The sequence below is a fragment of the Balaenoptera physalus genome, assembly GCF_965194825.1.
Source record: "Balaenoptera physalus genome assembly, chromosome: 2".
Classification (NCBI taxonomy): domain Eukaryota; kingdom Metazoa; phylum Chordata; class Mammalia; order Artiodactyla; family Balaenopteridae; genus Balaenoptera; species Balaenoptera physalus.
This window is the reverse complement of record NC_138883.1, coordinates 46516255-46537978: the sequence shown is the minus strand read 5'-3', so window position 1 is coordinate 46537978 and position 21724 is coordinate 46516255.

The window sequence follows — 21724 nt, the reverse complement described above, 5'->3', positions numbered from 1 at the left end:
GGTCACTAAAAAGTGGGGTGTTCACGAAACCCCTCCCCAACCAAAAGATGGGTCTCAGGCAAGTGCTTGTTCTCTGGACAAACCACACATTCTTAACCACAAGCACTGCCCTTGGGGAGCCGACTGGTAGTAACTTACAGTAGATGGGAGCTGGAATCCCCTCACCAAATGAGAAATAGAAAGTTCTCCAGCAATACTGCCCTCTTTGCATTCCAGCCTAGCCCAGGTTGGACCCAAGCATCAAGTACGGGCTTTGATGGTTAATTTTATGTGATAACTTGCCTGGGCCACAGGGCTCGGACATGTGGTCAAACATTATTCTAGATATTTCTGTGAGGGTATTTTGGATGCGATTAACATTTATATTGGTGGACTTTGAATAAAGCAGGTTACTCTCCCTGTGGTAATGTGGGTGGGCCTCATCCAATCAGTTGAAGACCTGACTAGAACAGAAGACTGACTTACCCTGAGCAAGAGGGAAGTTTGCACAGATGGCATTCAGACTTGAACTACTATTCGGCTCATGCCCGGGTCTCCAGCCAACCAGCCCACTCTGCATATTAAAAAACAAAACAACCCTCTCTCCCTTTCTCTCAATCTCTCTCTCCATGTATATATATGGAGAGAAGCCTGACTCATCTACTGCCTAAGCTGTTCAGAGGCAGTTCTCCTGGGGATCAACCCTCCTGCAGGAAACCACACTCTTCCAAGTGCCAGCTGCTCTGGAAGCATGAACTGCTGTCCCTGACACGAATCCTTCCCTCCATCCATGCAGAAAAGCTAACACAGCCCCAAGGCATTCCAAACAACACTAGCTGGTCACATCCCTAGCCCAGAGGGCAGCAGAGAATCCCATATAACAAAGACTGCTGCTCTGCCGCTCTGCTAAGAAGTGCAAGGAATATTTCTTTATTTATGGTATCATTGTTGTGAACAACCTTAACAATGCAATAATATTCACATTTCATGCAAACATTACGCTGAACTTTGAGCAAACACATAGCTGTAACCTAAGAAGCTGAACAGAGAGTAAAGCGGTTAAGAAAGTGGGCCCTGGAGTCTGACTGCAAGACTCTAGTCCCTACTCTGCCAAGAGCCGGCTGAGTAAAATGTGTCTACTCCCTAGGCCTCAGTGCTCCCATCTTCAAAATGGGATGATAATAGCAATACCTATCTCACAAGGTTGTCATAAGACCATTGAAATAAGTGGAAAAAAATGCAAATAGCACACGCTTCTCCATGCCTGGCCCGTGACCCATGCTTCGTGAATGTTACTGTTATTATTGCTCCGGCATGATCCCGACCCTCAGAGTCTTCTAGAAGCCCAGTGTGGCACTTTGTTGAATGGGATTAAATCAGTTATGACCCGTGGGTTGCAAGTGAAGAACAGAAAATACTTGGGGAAGACCTGGAGCCTCAAAGAGCTGCTCTTGGAAATGTAATGAGTAAAAAGATGTTGCACAAAAGTGTAGGAGCTGTGAACTAGAAGACCTCTTAGAGCTCATCCTGCCCCAGGAGGACTCTCTTCTGCAAGAGTCCCAGGGGTGATCACACCACCACATTGATTCGCTCCCACAACAAGAGGCTGAGCTCACTGCATTGCTAGGCTGACTGAATAGGGAAAAAACTCTACTCATACTCATGGAGCATGAGAATATATGATAAACAAGGAAACAAATGCATGTGTGCCACATATATACAATGGAATATTACTCAGCCATAAAAAGGAACGAAATTGAGTTATTTGCAGTGAGGTGGATGGACCTAGAGTCTGTCATACAGAGTGAGGTAAGTCAGAAAGAGAAAAACAAATACCATATGCTAACACATATATATGGAATTTTAAAAAGCAGTACTGATGAACCTAGTGGCAGGGCAGGAATAAAGGTGCAGACATAGAGAATGGACTTGAGGGCACGGGGGGAAGGGGAAGATGGGATGAAGTGAGACAGTAGCATCGACATATATATACTACCAAATGTAAAATGGATGGCTAGTAGGAAGTTGCTGCATAGCACAAGATCAACTCAATGCTTTATGATGACTTAGAGGGGTGGGATAGGGAGGATGGGAGGGAGGCTCAAGAGGGAGGAGATATGGGGATAATGTATACATATAGCTTTGTTGTACAGCAGAAACTAACACAACATTGTGAAGCATTTATACTCCAATAAAGATGTGGAAAAAAAAAATATGCATGTGTGCCAGAAAGGAAACAAACAGGGTGCTTTAACAGTTCAAACGAAATGGGTGTGAAATGTCCAGAGTAGGAAAATCCATAGGGACAGTAGGTAGATTAGTGAATATGAGGGGCTGGGAGGAATGGGGGTGAGGAGTGACTTCCTAATGGTATGCAATTTCTTCTTAGGGTAATGGAAGCGTTCTGAAGTTAGGTAGTTATGACAACTGTACAACTTGTGAATAGACTAAAACCTACTGGATTGTACACTTTAAATGGTGAATTCTACACTATGTAAACTGTTATGTGAATCATTATGCAATTCAAATTTTTCTAATAAAAAAAAAAGCTGGGTGTGGAAGGACCTATTTTAGGTAGGGCAGACAAAGAAGACCTCTCTGGGGAATTTATATGAAGCAAGGGACTGAGAAGTGGAAAGAAGCCAGCCATGGGAAGACGGGTGGATGGGCTCAATGAGCAGATAGAGCAGCAGCAATGGAGGAGCACATTGAGTGTGGACCACTGAGCATGGTACATAAACTGTCCCAGATTCGGCCTGGACAGCAGGGAAGGGAGAAACAGAGAGAGACAGAGAAGGTTGACAAGTCGAAAGAGGCTATACCCTACAAAGCCTTGGTCAGCACAGTAAGAAGGGGGTCGGGGGGGTTCATTCCAAATGAGATCAAAAACCACTAAAGGTTTTTATGCAAAGAGTGTCCTGCTCCAGTTGCCATTTTTGGAAGATCACCTATAGCTCCCTGCACACACAGTATCAGTTATCCAGGGGCAGGACCAACACAAGGTATAATAAAGAGAAGAATTCTCACTGGGCGGGGCTGGTGCACTTTTAACAAAACTGTAACCAAAGGATACAAATTAGATGAGTTTATTCATAAGAAGAAAGAAGTTAGAGAGGTAATATGAACATTAAATGCACCTTATATCCTTTCCCATAAAATAATCTAGTAATAAAAGGTTACTCTCTTCCCACCACCTCACTGCTGCTTCTAGCAGCAACAGCAGTGCTATTATTAAGACATGAGCGCCCTCTACAGTTATGAGCCTAGATTGCTTTTTACTATTGAACGGACTAAGCTTGGAAAAATGTCTACTTTTATTAATAGTGTGACTGAAAGATTACCATCCCCAAAGCCCATACCACCCATGATAAGCTAGCTCCTCCAACACTTTCCTGAAAGTGAAAAATATAAAAAGGAAGTGAAATTGACAGCTTTCTTGGACAGTCATAGTGTAAACAGAGATTTGACTCTCTGCCCTTTGGGGTAATAAGCTCCCTCCACAGACCAAAAGGAGGGTTTGTGTGTGTGTGTGTGTGTGTGTGTGTGTGTGTGTGTGTGTGTGTGTGTGTACACATATACACATATATTCTCACTGCCAATATTCCATCTCATTATGTAATTGCAAGGACAGAATATGTGTTTGAATGATCGTCTCGTGTTCATCAAAATACTTGGTAGCAAGTCAATGAAAAGCACTTGCCATAAAACAACAGATCAAGGAGGTAAGGGACTGACTTCCCCTGGCCAGTGACAGTGGCAGGAGGCCAAGGGGAGAGCTGGCAACCACCAGTTGAACATGGTATGGACATGTTTGAAAATGCAATGGAAGTCTGAGAGGGTGGCCTCGAGTGGGAAAGTGGAGAGATGAGTGGAGAACGAAGATCTGTGTAAAGTGGTAAAAAATAATACCCAGGGAATTCCCTGGTGGTCCAGTGGTTAGGACTCGGCGCTTTCACTGCCGGGTTCGATCCCTGGTCGGGAAAATAAGATCCCACAAGCCGTGCGGCCATAAAAAATACATATAAAAATTTTTTTGAATTTTTTAAAAATAAGAATATCCAAGGAAGGGATTTAAAAACAAAAACACCCAGAGAGAGGCACCATGCAACAGCTGGAGAGGGCGTGAGGAGAGGCTCTCTGTCCAGATTAATGCTGTTCAACTGGGGCTGAGCAACATGGAAAGTGGGAAATCAGAATTTGTGAAATGCTTTGATTGTTCCCTCCACGGTCTACTCCTCACCCCCAATATTCTTAGGCAAAGTTTATTCGGGAAGGAGAAAGAACGGGGAGATGTACTGGGCATCCAAACAGGGCATGCGAGTTCAGAACCCAACTCAGTTTATAAAGCTTCCAGGACACGGTAAGTACCAAGAAAGAAAGGAGGAGATGTCCCTAGGAGCCGGTAGAGACGTGGGCAAGGGGGCAGAAAAACAGACCCCTTCCCAGCGCTGCTTTCCGCTGACCAGCACGGCCTTTAAAAAATGAAATCTGTTCCCTAGACAAAATAGAGTCAAGCATTCCTGCGCGTTCCATCCTTTAAGCAGATTTAAATATTGGCCTGTCTTCTCCGTGTTTGTTTTGGTTCCCTCAGCCCACACTGGAGTCCACGGGCTCTTTCCCTCACTCATCATCTTGCCTCCCGCTGCTTTGGCCGAGAATGGAGTAATAATTCAGCAAGCTGTTCGGGGCTTCCCATCCCGGGTTTTCACAGCCCCACATTCCAGTGGCGCTCGGCTCCCCGGCCAGCAAGCCGCGGGAGGGACCTTGCTGCAGTGCGCTCTCCTGACGAAGTGAAAGCAATTTGGGAAACAGAGTGAGGAAAGCGCTTAAAAAGGACATCAATTTGCCCTTATCGGCTCTCACAATTTCTTAGGAAGCTGGACTGTCTGTAGCTTACACTTCCATTGCCCCAGTGGGGAAGGGGTCAGAAGCAGCTTTTAAAAAAATATACAATCATATCTCAATAAAGCTGGGGGAAAAAGAAAAAGTGAAGATCATGTAGAGGCTGGTTGATAGATGGCTTAAAAATAAATGACTGAGGGGCTGGGTTTCCCTGGTGGCGCAGTGGTTGAGAGTCTGCCTGCTAATTCAGGGGACACGGGTTCGAGCCCTGGTCTGGGACGATCCCACATGCCGCGGAGCAACTAAGCCCGTGAGCCACAACTACTGAGCCTGCGCGTCTGGAGCCTGTGCTCTGCAACGGGAGAGGCCGCGACAGTGAGAGGCCCGCGCACCGCGATGAAGAGTGGCCCCCCCGCTTGCCGCAACTAGAGAAAGCCCTCGCACAGAAACGAAGACCCAACATAGCAATCAATCAATAAATAAATCTTAAAGTGTACAGTGGTTTTAAATAAATAAATAAATAAATAAATAAATAAATAAATAAATAAATAAATAAATAAATAAATAAATAAATAAATAACTGACTGATTCTCTTTTCCTGAGAGCAACGTGCCATGGCCTTTGGAGTGCTTCTTTCCTGTCCTTGCGAGCCTGCTGGAGTACCACCTTTTGGTTTATCACCCAGCACATCCTTCTCCCTTGGAGGACGCAGGAGCCTGATATTCATCGCCACTGGAGGATGTGTTTGTACCCAGAACTCTCCAGAATAAAAAGGTTTCCAAGTGCTTCACTATAGTGATTTAGCCACAAAGGAATTTTGACATGTGAGAAAAACATGAGTATTTTGGAAGAAAAGGCGATCCTCCCCACACCCCCCATTAAAACAGAAAGAAGCAGCATCTGAGCTCTGTAATACACTATCCAAAATCAATGTAATACCATTTTAACAAATAAGGGCCTAAATCAAGCTCGGCAGGGGCCTCAGGTCTGGTGATTTCCTGGAGAAGACTTAGTATCATAAAAAAAGCTTTTTCCCAATGTAATGTGGATTTTTAAAATATGGACTTTTTGTTTATGGTTTATTTGGTTTTGGTGCCGGAAAAGAGACCAGGGACTCAGCTCTTTTCACAGGGCTAAGCTTTGAACTTTTGCATAATGAATGCAATAAGAGAACCATGACTGCCTGAAAATCATGAAGAACAGGAAAGTAGGATGATCAAGAGAAGGGCTGCACCAATGTTCACTGCAGCACTATTTACAATAGCCAGGTCATGGAAGCAACCTAAATGCCCATCGACAGACAAATCGATAAAGAAGTTGTGGTACATATATACAATGGAATATTACTCAGCCATAAAAAGGAACGAAATTGAGTCATTTGTTGAGACGTGGATGGATCTAGAGACTGTCATACAGAGTGAAGTAAGTCAGAAAGAGAAAAACAAATATCGTATATTAACGCATGTATGTGGAACCTAGAAAAATGGTACAGATGAACCAGTTTGCAGGGCAGAAATTGAGACACAGATGTAGAGAACAAATGTATGGACACCAAGGGGGGAAAGCCGCGGTGGGGTGGGGATGATGGTGTGATGAATTGGGCGATTGGGATTGACATGTGTATAAAATTGATGACTAAGAAGAACCTGCTGTATAAAAAAAATAAATAAAATAAAATTTTAAAATTAAAAAAAAGAACACTAATACTAAACTTTCTTTGGGTTATTTGTATGGAAATATGTTAATATAAATGTTTCAGACATTACATGAAATTCCTAAAAATCTTATACATTCTGGTATAATTTTATAAGTCATAATTCTAGTTATTACTTTAAAATGTATATCTCAGAAATAACTAAATTTCCTTGTCAATTGCATTATTATGAACTTTCATCAAATCTTTAACCGTGGTCATTTTCAAGTCTTTTGTCATTTACAGACAGTTCTGGGTGTACTCTGATGCTTTTGCAAAAATGTTCCTATAAAAGGGTTTCATCTTCAGGGAATTCATGGAAAAGACTCTGACAAGTACAGGTTTCTGGTAACTGACTATACTGCTGAACTGAATGAATAAGCATTTTCAGAACTCTAATGGAAAACTGATGAATTCATAAAAGTGCTAACAAAAGATCAAGATAAAAAAAAATTAATTACATGGGACTGAGTGAACTGATGAGGATGATTATAATTTTTGTGACTTTCTGTTTGAATAAAAAAAAAAAGAGAAGGGCTGCAGCCAGTACTCAGGAAGGCGGCCAATTCTCTAAAAATCACTCTGACAATAATTAACTGGCTGAAAGCCAATAGTACAGGATTATAGTAAACATTGATAGACACTAACCGTAACTACAGAATTGTGAAGGGTAAAAAAAATATGGTTAACAATCCTAAAAATGTTAGAATGGGCAAAATAAGAATGAACAAGGAAGCCACAAGGAAAACTGTATCACATATAATATTTTGGCTACTAATTCCTAGCAATAACACTTACAATGATACAGTATTATCAAACTGACCAATAAATCTTTGAAACTACTAAAAAGGTTTACTGAACAGGAAAGGTGACTGAATAGGAAATATTTTTATGTGTAATATATATAGAGAGAGAAACAGAGAAAAGGTGAGAGAGGGGGTCACAGGAAAACTACCCACTGTGGGTAAGTTGATAAAGCTAAGCCCATAAAGGCACAAAGTTGAGGGGGAGATCCAAGCGACCCTCCACGTGCAAAGACCCATAAGCCACGTCTGAAATACCAGCCGGCCTTGTGGTTGCCGTTGTCTTAATTCACTTAGCAGGCAGTCAATATTTACTGATAATTCAGCTTTAGCAACAACAGTAGGAAGTGTCAGAAGTTTCACTGTTTCTTAAATTGAAAGCTCCAAAGGGCAGGAGCTCTGATTTCCTGGTTCACTTGTGTGGTAGCACAGAGCTGCAACAGATGAGGTTTTCAAGCATTGTCTTTATTTTCCCATCACTTTCTGTTTTTCAGCTTGTTTGCTTGAGGTATGTATTGATATGTACATATGTATGCATTTTGCAGATAATGAGAGCTAACATTTATTGTTCACTGTGTGCCAGGCACCATCCTAAATGCTGTGCACACGTCAATTCATTTAACGCTCACAATAACCGTATAAAGGAGGGACTCTGAATGACCCCTCTCTTTGCCAGATGAAAAGACTGAGCTCCAGAGAGACTAATAAGTCTACTCCTCATATTCTCTATCTCAAGTTCCCATTCCACCTGCTGGCAGAAATTACACTTCTGGCTCCCAAGGACATTTAGCTATTTCAAGTTTAAAATCAGTCTGGAGTTTCTCCTCCCCCTCCTTTTCCCTGAGTGGTTTTCAAGCTCCTGGGGCTCGTGCAGCATCATGACACCTGGAGAAGGCATCCCGTCCCGTGTTGCCATTATCTGCCGTGCAACGGCTTCTGCTGAGATACTCAGCCCCGTCTGGTCCTCGGCGCAGATGGATGACCGTGCAGGCCAGCATTTGCTGAGGGGGCTGAAATCCGATCTGGTCCCCAGCCACACAGCACATACTCTCACCACGGCTGGTCTCCTGACCAAGAGACCCCTTCAGGCCCACCTGCTCTCGCTCTGCTTCTTGGCGATCTCCCAAGCCCTTCTAGAGAGATGTGAAACCGTGTCTGCTCTCCTAAGGCACGCTCGGCCAGGAAGCCAGGCAGGCAGGCTGTGGAGGCCCTCTCTGTGTTGACACATTCTGTTGCCTTATCTACATATCCTCAGGGACGTCTCACCAGTGCAGTAGGAAAGCCTTGCTTTCTCAGACCCAACCCTGTACATAGTCACAAGTTCCCTCCTTCCTCATATCCCCTTACACATCTGAATGTCCCAGTATTGCTGACCTTCCCCCAGCACATAAAGCGAGTGGGAGGCAGCCGCTGCTCCTTTCTCTGGAAACACAGTGGCATCTGATCCTCTTATTTCTGCCCCTAACTATCAGCTCATAGGGGAAAAAACCTGACTCCTTATATATGCTTCGCAAATCTTACTTATACCCATAAAATGGCTTTTGAATATAAAGTGAAGGATCAGACACTTGTGTCCTCTGATTTCACACCAACAACCTTTCCCTAAATCGATAGCGACTAATTACGCTGTGTGCCCAGGCTCTGGGCAGGGCCTCAGTGTAAAACTGAGGAAGTCCAATGAAGCAGAGGGAGATGGGTACACACAAGTTAGGACCCCAAAATATCATAACCCCAAAGAACCATTAGGAAAACAGTTTCATAAGTGATAGGGGCTATTGAAGGCACCCATACACTCTAAAAGGAAAGATCAAAACATCTCATTGAAATCAAAAGGCTACAGACTATATGATTTCATTTACATGACATTCTTGTAAAGGCAAAACTATAAGGACAAAGAAATGGATCATATCCATACAATGGAACAGTATTCAGCCATAAAAAGGAATGGAGTGCTGGTACATGCTACAAAGGGCATCAACCTCCAAAACATTAGGTTAAGTGAAAGAAGCCAGACACAAAAGGTCACATACTGTATGATTCCATTTATATGAAATATCCAGAAGAGATAAATCCATAGAAACAGAATGAAGACTGGTAGTTGCCAGGGGATGGGGGAAGGAGCAAATGGGAGAGAACACTGCAAAGAGTTTTGCTTTGGAATAATGGAAATATTTTTGGAACTAAACAGAGATGGTGGTTGTACAGTATTATGAATATACTAAATGTCACTACATTGTTCACTTTAAAATAGTTAACTTTATATGTATATCACAATAAATTGTTTTAAAAAAAGATCAGTGGTCAAGGGGGAGGCTTGACTACCAAGGAGCCCAGGGAAATTCGGGGGGCAGGGGGGCTATGGAACTGTTCTTTTTTTTTTTAATAGGATTTTTCTTTCTTTCTTTTTTTTTTTTAATTTAAATTTATTTATTTATTTATTTTTGGCTGTGTTGGGTCTTCATTTCTGTGAGGGCTTTCTCTAGTTGCGGCAAGCGGGAGCCACTTTTCATCGCGGTGTGCGGGCCTCTCACTATCGTGGCCTCTCTTGCGGAGCACAGGTTCCAGACGCGCAGGCTCAGTAGTTGTGGCTCACGGGCCTAGTCGCTCCGCGGCATGTGGGATTTTCCCAGACCAGGACTCGAACCCGTGTCAGCTGCATTAGCAGGCAGATTCTCAACAACTGCGCCACCAGGGAAGCCCTATGGAACTGTTCTGTATTGAGTGTTATGGTGGTTGCACAGCTGCCTACATTTGTCAAAACTTGCAGAACTGTATACTAAAAATGGTGTGTTTTACTGTCTATAAATTATAGCTTAATTTTTTTAATGGGGCAAGAGAACTATCTAACATATAAAAGCAAACAAATATTGTTTACTGAAATCTGCCATATATTATTTTGCTAAAGAATGACTCCTCTATAGAAAGGACCACAGAAAATCTTTTCTACAATTTCATTCTAATGAAATGAAAAATGCACTGGCTACTACAGGATGGAATTTATACTGGCAATTTTTCATCAGCATGTTATTCGCTGTGTAAGAATTTGATGTGTATGAGCCTGTCAGAAAACTTTACTAAGATTTTTTTATAAATATGTAAATGTATAAGGAGTATATAACTCTCCAAATGAAGGACACTGCACATTTAAAAACTCTCATTGAAGCATGAGGTCTAGTAGGTTCTCTGTGAAATAATGTAGCACAGAACTCCAAGGTCAGTTGTAGCAAGTTGGGTTAAACTATCCTTAACATAATTATTTCAAGCACAAGATTTTATTCACTTCTAAGATGCTCTGGCTATTCATCGCTGTACAACCATGGCAAAACTTAATTGGCTTAAAACCTAATTGTATCTCACACAGATTGTGTGTTGAATGGGCTCAGCTGGGCAGTTCTCACTTGGGATGTCACACAGTTGCACTGCAAAGTTGGCTATGGCTTCCACCTGCAGGCTCTGTTGGGCTAGATGTCCAATATGCCCCACTCCCATGCTGGGGGTTGATGCTACCTGTTGGCTGGGAGCCCAGCAGGGGTCTATACATGGCCTCCTCATGTGACTTGAGCTCCACACAGCACAGCAGCTGGGTTCCCAGAGAGAGTAAAAAAGAGCAAGAATTCCAAGAAACTCAGGCAGAAGCGGTAAGACCTCTTCTGACCCAGCCTTGGAAGTCATACAGTGTCCTTTCCACCTTATTCTACTGATCAGAAAGCAAGTCAAAGGGTCAACCCAGGTTCAAGGGGAGGGGGAACCACACAAGGGCATGAATACTGGGAGGCATGTTCATTGGTGGCCACCTTTGGAGACTGACTTGCAGAAGAGGCATCAGTATTTATGAGGATTCTGGAATGATATTTTCAACTATAAATTAACTTTTTGGCACTTTTTGATAAAAATTAAAGTGAATGTCAATTTTAGAAAGTATACATCTTGGCAACTAACTACTGTCTAGTTTATTCACTCAACAAATTTTTATTAAATGGCTACTCTGTGCCAATCACTGTGCAAGTCTTGAGGATATATGGATAAATTAAATACGGAACCTGTCCCTTTGGAGCTTAAAGTCTAGAGATTGTATCATGAAAACAAATAAAAAAACAAAAACAAAATTCCATAAAACCTATTGTAGTGCAAAAGAAAGAGAGTTGGTTCTCCCTAAAATGGGGTGAAGGAATGTCAGGAAATGCTTCAGAGAGAAAGGACCTATAGGGGAGTCTTGACAAATAAGGAAAAATCCCAAATTCCTTAGCATTTCTTTGGAAGAAGAGTGTGGATGGGATGGGAGGAGTGTGGGGAAGAAAGAGGGCATTCCAAATGGAGCAAGCCAGCAGAAACAAAGGCGAGGAGGTATAAGACACTTTTAGGGCACGGGAAGCAGTTGCATGCAGCTGAGATACAGGATGCAGGGGGAGCTTACAGACACAGGCATCAATCATGCACCATCTTATACAGGTGTGTTTACTTTGGTCCACAGATGGTTTGTTTTTCTTTTTCACTTTCATAGTGAACTACCACACGATGTTTTTTTAATTTTTAAAATTAGTTTCTAACATTTAATAAACAGAAAGCTGAACACACACACACACAAAAAGTTGATTTGATTTGGCTGTACTGTGCCCAAATTCCCACCTGGCAACAACTGGCTGGAGCCAAAGAGTGTCCCCTCAAAATGGGATTCGAACTCTCTAATTCACAACACCCCCACCTGGTCCCCACTGTCCCCTCCACTGTAGGCCTCTGGGTCTGAGATTCCCCCAAGAAAGTTAAGATGCATAGTTTAGGCAAGGGAGCCAATTAACAATCTTTTATGCTGTGCTCAAGGGTGGAAAAACGCACAACGTAGGAGCTGTGAGTTCAGTTTTATTTGGGGCTCACTGAGGACTATAGCATGGGAGACAGCCTCTCAGATGGGTCTGAGGAACTGCTCTGAAAAGGTTTGGGGGAGGTCAGGATATATATGATTTTGGTGAAGGGGGGATACGTGCAATCAAGCACATATTTCAGCAGAAGTTTGCTGCTAGTCATGAGGGAGCAGATGTCCCTGTTAATGATTTTGGTGCTCTTCTAGATATGAGAAGATGCAAGAAGTTGGTTCATAAAATTTTCTCCTGAAAATATCTAACTATCTGAAGGCCTGTTCTGCCAGTTTCTCCCGAAGCACAGAGTGCCTCGTTCCTGATCTCCACCCTGAATTCCATTCAGGGTGTGTTGGAGGTCAGCAGCTGCAGTGGCTAATGACCTCATCTTTCTTGAGCTGGATGGCGAGTGACTTTCCTTAGTTGAGACTCTCACGAGTGGGGAATAGTAAAGGGTATTCAGTAGGGAAGTGACATGATCACATTTGCATCTTAAAATGATCCCTCTGGTATCATCAAAAGATCCAGGTGAAGAATGCACTGGTGAAGTGTATGAGCAAGAGGAGGAAGGCAGGTGGGAAGCTGTCCATGTTACAGGTGAGAAGTGATAAGCTCGGATCCGGGGCAGTGGCAGTGGGGATGGAGAGAAGGGGGCCAAAACGAAAGGTAGTAAGGAGTTGAAAAGGCAACACTCTGCCGCCAATTAACTATGGGGTGAGACGGGGAGAGCTAGAATGACCCTCAGGTGTGTGGCTACAGTGAGATGGAGGAAAAGCAAGTTTGAGGAAGAGATCATAATTCCAGCCCTGTACCTCTTCAGCTTTACTGCCTGAGGGCCATCAAGGTGGAAGGCAACTAAGCACATGAGTCTGAACTCAGAAGAGGTAAGGGCCAGAGGTGGATATTAGGAATTCATGGGCTTATTGGCAGTGGAAGGACCACTAAGGCAGCCAACAGTGAGTATGGGGAGTTAGAAGAAAGCCAAGGAAAGGACCCTGAGGAAGGCCAAGTTTCTAGGACAGAGGAGGAGGAATTGGAAAAGAGGAGCTAGGAGAACTGACAGCTGCAGAACTGAGGGAAGAGGGACTTTCACAAAGGGATGGGTCATCATAATCAAAGACCACAGAGAAGTCACCGGCGGTGTCCACTGCATGGGACAGGAGGATGTCATCAGGAGGGAACCTGCACAGAGCACATCAGAAGAACTCCAGAGGTACAGGCTGGCATTCTGAGTGGGGCTGACTTGGAAGGTAATTCTCGAACCAGATACTGTGTTGTGTTTAGGATTCAGGGGGAAAAAACAGAAATTACTTTATAAGGACTCTGTCATGGGAGGAAGAGAGCATTTAGAATTGTTCCCTTTAACCAGGAGGAGTTTATATGGCCTTTCTATACCTTTCTCAATAATGCTCGTTAAGAAAGATTAGCAAACATCCTGCTGGTTCACTCTATTCTTCATCAACTGGTTCAACTGAAGAACCATCATTTCTTTTCACCTAGTCAGTCCCTCAACCTGAAAACAAACTCCAGTACAAGGGCTCCAGATGTGTATTTCCTCTTGGGTTATAAACAAGTTTTACAATAAAAGATTGTTCTTGTATTTTTCTCTTTTGTTGTCAAGGGATTTTGCCAGTGGAAAGTTCTGTGATGACAAAATGCAAGGTGACTTGGGATTTATGCTCTTATCCTAAGAAATCTACCTAGCAAGGAAGAAAAATGTCTGGTTCCATTCTTAAAGGAGAGACATATTTTCTGATTTTGTATCTTCCTTCTGAAAGAACATTTTTTCTTACTGAATTTTGCAAAGGATAATAGATTAAAAAGAAGTGAGGGCTTCCCTGGTGGCGCAGTGGTTAAGAATCCACCTGCTAATGCAGGGGACATGGGTTCGAGCCCTGGTCCGGGAAGATCCCACATGCCGCGGAGCAACTAAACCCGTGCATCACAACTACTGAGCCTGCGCTCTAGAGCCCGTGAGCCACAACTACTGAAGCCCACGTGCCTTGAGCCCGTGCTCCTCAACAAGAGAAGCCACCGCAATGAGAAGCCCGCGCACCGCAATGAAGAGTAGACCCCGCTCGCCGCAACTAGAGAAAGCCCGTGCACAGCAAGGAAGACCCAACGCAGCCAAAAATAAATTAATTAATTAATTTAAAAAAAAAAAAAAGGTCTTCCCTGGTGGCGCAGTGGTTGAGAATCTGCCTGCCAATGCAGGGGACACGGGTTTGAGCCCTGGTCTGGGAAGATCCCACATGCCACGGAGCAACTGGGCCCGTGAGCCACAATTACTGAGCCTGCGCGTCTGGAGCCTGTGCTCCGCAACGGGAGAGGCCGCAACAGTGAGAGGCCCGCGCACCGTGATGAAGAGTGGCCCCCCTTGCCGCAACTAGAGAAAGCCCTCGCACAGAAACGAAGACCCAACACAGCCAAAACTAACTAACTAAATAAATAAATAAATAATAAAAATAAAAGGAATTCCTTTAAAGAAAATAAAGTAAATAAAGTAATAAAGAAAATAAAGTAAAAATAAAAGTAAAATAAATATCCTTTAAAAAAAAAAAAGAAGTGAGACAGTAGAATCTCTGAATACGGACCTTTCTATTGAAAAACTAGGCTCTAAGGGTAAAAGTGATATGGAGCAAGTTTGGAGGGGTTGGGGAGGGGTATTTGTTTTGGGGTATGGGTGTGTGTGTGTGTGTGTGTGTGTGTGTGTGTGTGTGTTCACGTGTGTGTGTGTTGTGTGTGTTTTAACACTGGAAAGACTTGAGCTCTTCTATGGGCGGAAGTCAATAGTGAGGAGCTGGCAGAAGAGAGGGAATAACTGGTGCTACAAGATTCCACAGAAGGGAAGGAGTCTGTCTTATATAGAAGGGATTCAAACTAGGGGAAAAGAGGCGAGCATTGCCGTGGCCACATAATGTTACAGGTGCAGACAAAGGAAGGCCAGGCCACATCCTGAGCCGGGAAGCAGGGCTACTTCTAGAGGAGAGGGGTGAAGGCTGGGCGAGTAAGGGAGGCAGGAGGGATGAGTGAAAAGATTGACAAGTGCCTACAAGGCCCCCATCAAGGTGGCCATATTTGCTTTCAACTTGCCCCATTTGGTAGAGTAATGCTTTTAAATGCCTTCTGCGTAAACTGAATAAAAACAGAGTGAGAAAACAAAAGAGAGTAAGGAATGGAAAAGATGATATTTACTGTGCAATTAAGAAGAAGGTGGGTGGACTTCTCTGGTGGCACAGTGGTTAAGAATCTGCCTGCCAATGCAAGGGACACTGGTTCGAGCCCTGGTCCGGGAAGATCCCACATGCCGTGGAGGAGCTAAGCCCGTGTGCCACAACTACTGAGCCCATGCTCCGCAACAAGAGAAGCCACTGCAATGAGAAGCCCGCGCACCGCAACAAAGACCCAACACAGCCAAAAATAAATAAGTTAATTTTTTAAAAAAAGAAGAGGGTGGGTTTATAATTATTTATTCACTTATTTATTCATTCAACAAATATTTACTGGGTGGCTCTTTCGAGCCAGATGTTGGTCTAGATGCTGTTCACAGTCATTGAGAGACAAAAATTCCTGCCTCAGAGAGCACACATTCTCGTCCTCTCCAGATATGCCAAGGTAGTCCTAGATCAAATTCCTAAAAAGTGTTAAGTTTTTGTACCAGCTTCCACTGCTATACAGAACATACCACGCGACAGCCTCTCTTCCTAATAAAGGGCCGCAGCACAAAGAACAAGTGTGAATCAGCTACAGTGGCGGGCAGGTTGGTTAATACTCATACAAATTAAAGTGGAAGGACATTTCAGAAAAAGAACGCCATGACTCAGTTCAGGATTTGGCCAGGACTCCAGATTTAACAGTCTCTGAACAAATTAGCGTTTTCTCATAATCCATCTGACACGTTATGTTCAGAATGTGATTTTCCGATTAAGGCGCTAGGCACGGAACTACTTCTGGATAAATCCGCAGACAGACGCTGTAAAGCACACGCAAGGTCCCCCAGGTGTTTGCTGCAGAAGCTGAAAGGGGCAAGGGATGTGGCCATATCCTTTCCGGTCAGGTTTCAGGATAAATAGATTTAAAGGATAGAACTGTAACCAGGATTTGGCCGTCTTGGGAAGGAGCATGGTGTTTGAACAACATCCTTCCCAGACTGAAAGTTGTTCACACATGGATCGTCATTCCAGGCGCTTGGCACACTGGTTTACACTAGCATCCAAGTGCATAATTGCCAGGAACTGGCCGAATCCACAGAGACACCAGTCACTTCTGAATGCTGAAAAATGTTTGTAATATACCGTAATGAATGTAAGCCTGACTCATTTAATCAGATCTGAGTCCCACACTGGGGATTTCTGCATGGGAGGAAGATGTTTTCTGAAATCTTACTTTTCTCTCCTGCTATCTCCCATTCCAGGAAGAACAGAACTATAATAGGGTTGGCCTTGCCAATTTCTGTTTTATATTTTAGATCATTAATATGGATGCTTATAACATACCTGTTTCCAACTCATTTTGAATTCACTTCGATGTGATGAAAATAATGTTCTTTCTCCTTATTTTAGATTCTATTTTTCTTTTTTGGACCTTTTTTCTTTTTCTTTTTAAATTTATTTATTTTTGGTTGTGTTGGGTCTTTGTTGCTGCACGCGGGCTTTCTCCAGTTGCGGCGAGCAGCGGTGCGTGGGCTTCTCATTGCAGTGGCTTCTCTTGTTGCGGAGCACGGGCTCTAGGTGTGCAGGCTTCAGTAGTTGTAGCGCACGGGTTCAGTAGTTGTGGCTCGCAGGCTCTAGAGTGCAGGCTCAGTAGTTGTGGCGCACGGACTTAGTAGCTCCGTGGCATGTGGGATCTTCCCAGACCAGGGATCGAACCCGTGTCCCCTGCATTGGCAGGCGGATTCCTAACCACTGGGCCAGCAGGGAAGTCCCTATTTTAGATTCTATTGAAAATGAACTAAGTATTACTGAAAGACAGAAATTTAAGACTCTTCTCCATTCCTGGAAAATTTCTCAAACTGGTTTCCCAGAGAAGATGGGGAAAAGGTGCTAGTGACATTCCCCTGTGAGAAGCTGTCTGATTCAAGGCCTCTCTGGGCTGAAAGCAATTGGGACAGGTGAATAGCCCAGCTTCAGGAGCTGGCCAAACTTTCTCCTAACATGACAATGGAAAATCCAGCCAACTGTTCCAGGCTCTCTTCCCCAGCTTCTTTTTTGTAGAGGCTTGATTCCTCAAGTTCAGAAATCTGACTTCCCAAGAATTATTCCAGCCCCAGATAACTGATTCATAACCAAACCAACTCACTATGAAACCCTCTGTGCTCAGAAGTCAATTCATTCATTTTCAAGCAGCGATTCCATTCCACATGCTACAGATGAGAAGATTGCAATTCAGGTCAGCTGATTAGGTGATTAGTCCAAGGTCACACAGCTCATTGCAGAACTAGGACTTGAAGCCAGGTCTTTTGACTTCAAGGCCCTCTCCCTTCCTGCTAGAGCACCCCGCCTTCCTGGTGGGAACCCAGCATTCAAGGGCCACCAGAGGTTACGAAACGGCTTCCAAAGAGCAGAGGACACACTGATGGGGTGCAAGCAGGCAACAGGGTAGGACAGGCTGTGTTGAGAAAGCTGGCCGTGGACAGCAGAACCCATGTGACTGGGGGTCAGGAGCCAGAATTCAGGTCCAGGGCAGGCCAGGGACAGGGGAAATGGCAAGAGATCATCAGGGCTCCATTCAGAACTAAGATATGATCGAAATAGAAACTGTCTCAGGAAGACAGCAAAAGCCAGATCAGCAAAATTGGGCCCAGGCCACGCCAGGCAGGCCCCCCACCGCAAGTATTAACCTCCAACTGAGTTTCACAGCCTTTTATTCCTCTCCTTCTATCTCCCTGTGAAAAGAAGAAACCATCTAAAACTAGAGCAGAAACCAGCCTGCAGGTGGAGCCAAGTGGCTGCCAGCCGTGGGGCTGAGAGGAAAAGCAGGGGCAGCAAACTAGCCGTAGCTGCAATGCCACACCCAGCCTTCGGCGTTCAAAACCCTTTCCTCTATATTCTATTTCTTGACTGTTCTAAAATGTGCTGTTGATTCTGTTTTATCTCTGGAAAACTTTCCTAAAGATGGCTGGAGAAAGAATGTCCATATAATTTACTACCCCACCCTGGACACTTTTGAAAGTAAAAGAGAGAGCTGTTAATAATTACATCAGAGCAAGAAACAGTCATAAACCAGGACTAAGGTTTAAAGCGGACATGAGGTCACCCCAGCTTGAGACTAAGCACTCGAGACTCAGACATACCTGAGCACAGCTGGCAGAGGGTGAGATAACCTTGCATCCCGGAGAGGCCAGAGGACTCCTGGGAAGAAACTCACCCTAAAGGAAGAGAAAGTCAAAGTACACAAACTGGGTTCCATGACATCAAGACACAGCCAGACAGGAGGGACAATTCTCAGTACTGCCCAGTGTGGGCCACCCCCAACACCCTGTGACCCAAGTTCCACGGCTGTAAACAGCCAGTGAAACTAAAAAGAGCTATTTCATTAAAATCTCCAGGGGACATTGAAGATGCAAGTGTTAGCAAAATCCTGTGCCAGCAATTTCAGCAGCGACAGAGAGGGTGCAGTTGGCACTGCAGATGGGGGGGACGTCAGCGGTCAGCGGTGGTCCCAGCACCTTCGGTGGGTGTCAGCATAGTTGCCGCTCCAGGTTTGGGCAGTGACCCGACAAGCAAGGGGCAGCAGGAGCGCCAAAGACAGCGGGTGCCTTGCTCTTGCCTTTCCGAGCATACGGGAGGTCATCCATGAGTATGCCCTGAACTAGCATGAGGAATAAACAGGGGCTGCAGTTTCATAGAGTAGAGAGACTAGGAACCAGAGAAATATTATTTCATGAAGGACGGTTATTGTGACTTTAATTTTAGCCCCAAGCTGGGGATGCCTGGGAAACTTAAATAATATTTCTCCCATCACAGTGCGAGGTGCTCACTGATGAGGCTTAAATTTGGGAAGCTTCCTAAATTGAGGGCCACTCTGTTCATATCAGTAGTTTTATGGTCTAAAGTAGGCATGTACCCTCAAAATATAGACACTGCAATGATATGGACATTTATAAAATAACGCATAAAATATTTACACACGATAACATAGTACAAAAACATTTTCCAAAAATTCCTAAAAATTATGGAACTTTTGCTACCTCTTAAAGAAAGGCATCTACTGATTCTCTCTGATAGCCAACTGATTAGTGTTAGTCTCTTGACAATTTGAAATTAGCACCCACTGAATGGCTAAAATGAAAAAGACAGGCAATACTAAATGTTGGCCAAAATGTTGACTTAGAATTCTAACACAGCCCGTGGGAGTGTGAATTGGTACAACCTCTCTGGAAAACTGGCCGTACTGAGGAAGGATGAACATATGCACTTCCACTCCTAGTATATACTCAACAGCATTATGTACATATGTTTACCAAAAGATGTGGACAAGGATATTTTTAGCAGCACTATTCATAATAGCCCAGCCCTGGAAACTACCCAGTGCCTATCAACAGTAGATGAGATGACTAAATTATAGCACATTCATACAACAGAATACTGCCATGAGAATGAACAAGTACAACCCCACACAACAGCATGAATGAATCTCACAAACACAAAGTTGGGCAACAGAAGCCAGACACAAAAGATTCCATTTATATACAACTTGTAAGCAAGCAAAGTTAAGCAATGGTTTCAGAAATCAAACCAGAGCTAACCTTCGGGGTGGCTAGTGGACAAAGGAGACTTCCGGGGGCTGGTAATGTTCCATTACTTGATCTGGGTGCTGGATACACGAGGATGCAATTTTATCAAGCTTATCATTGATCACTTTGGTATATTCTACCAGTCAAACTAGTCACTAAGGCCAGCCCATATTTAAGAGGAGTATTATACTCCGCCTCGTGACAGAGCATGGCAAAGTCACAGGACAGAAGAGTCTGTGGAAGGAGCGAAGTTGTTACATCCATTCCCACTATAAAATACAGTAGCATTTTAAAATTTAAATAATATTTTAAATATATTTTACAATCTACTCCAGTTATCCAGTGCAAATTAGAACTCATCATCATTCTGGGGTAAAACAGAGACCTTAGGAAGGTAAAGAAGAAAATAAGAATACCAGCAACCAAAGCACACAAGACAAGGAAGGATGCCCCAGTTGGGGTCACATGCATTCCCTGGACCATTAACTGTGACCAGAGGAATAGGGATCAGTCCCAGTCACATGCCCAACAAGACTGCATGAAATGAGACAGGAGCAACTCACCAAAGGAAGAAGCAATTGTAAGACAACATATGCCTACTGCAGATGTTATATACTGTAACCGATGGTCAGCACAAGAGAGATTTTTAAACTTGGCATGTCAAGAATGGGGAGGTATGATCTCTCCAAGTTGCAGTCAACTCTAAGATTCCAGTGTTCTCTCCCTAACACACATGTCAAATCCATTAGCATTAATATTAAAATATTTTTAAAATATGGATCTATTTGTAAAACATACATCCAAGTACAACCTCTGATGGCAATCATGTTTCATTTCTCTTTGAGCACCTCTAAAGATACTCATCTGTCTGTGAACATATGTTAACACTTTTCCCTCTGATGGTTTGGATAAATCCTCCACATTGTTTTGACCACACACATTTCTGTTAACAGCCGTGAGTCACACACCAAAAAATTAACTGAAGACTATAGGTGTGGCAGGCTGAACTTCAGCCCCCACTCCTCCTCTCCAGGGAGAATCTTGTGGATTAGAGAGAAACTAGGTTACTATGATGCCATTGAACCAGATAGTTCAGCCATGGCCCTTGTCAGTTTATGTGGGACCCCTATAATGACGGGACCAAGCCGAGCAGAGGAGAATGTTTTAGCATAATGAGGCCAGGATTCTTCCTTTGCAAGAAACAGAGTTAAAATCATGTTACTAGAAGAAATATACATTTCTCTCATAGACTATATCACAGGGGTGGGCAAACTTTTTCTGTAAAGGACCAGAGAGTAAATATTGTAGGTTTTGCAGTCCATACAGTTCCTGCTGCAACTACTCAGCTCTACCACTGTAATGCAAAAGTAGCCACAGATAATGCTTAAAGAATCAGGGGGCTTCCCTGGTGGCACAGTGGTTAAGAATCCTCCTGCCAATACAGGGGACACGGGTTCAAGCCCTGGTCCGGAAGATCCCACATGCCGCGGAGCAACTAAACCCCTGCACCCCAACTACTGAGCCTGCGCTCTAGAGCCCACGAGCCACAACTACTGAGCCCTCGTGCCACAACTACCGAAGCCCACGCGCCTAGAGCCCATGCTCCGCAACAAGAGAAGCCACCTCAATGAGAAGCCCGTGCACAGCAACGAAGACCCAATGCAGCCAAAAATTAATTAATTAATTAATTAAAAAAAAATACTTAAACAATGAGTGTGGCTGTCTTCTAATAAAACTTTATTTATAAAAACAGGCCTGTGAGATTTGGTCCATGAGCCATAGCTTGCCAAACCCTGGACTAGACAAAAAAGAAAAAAAA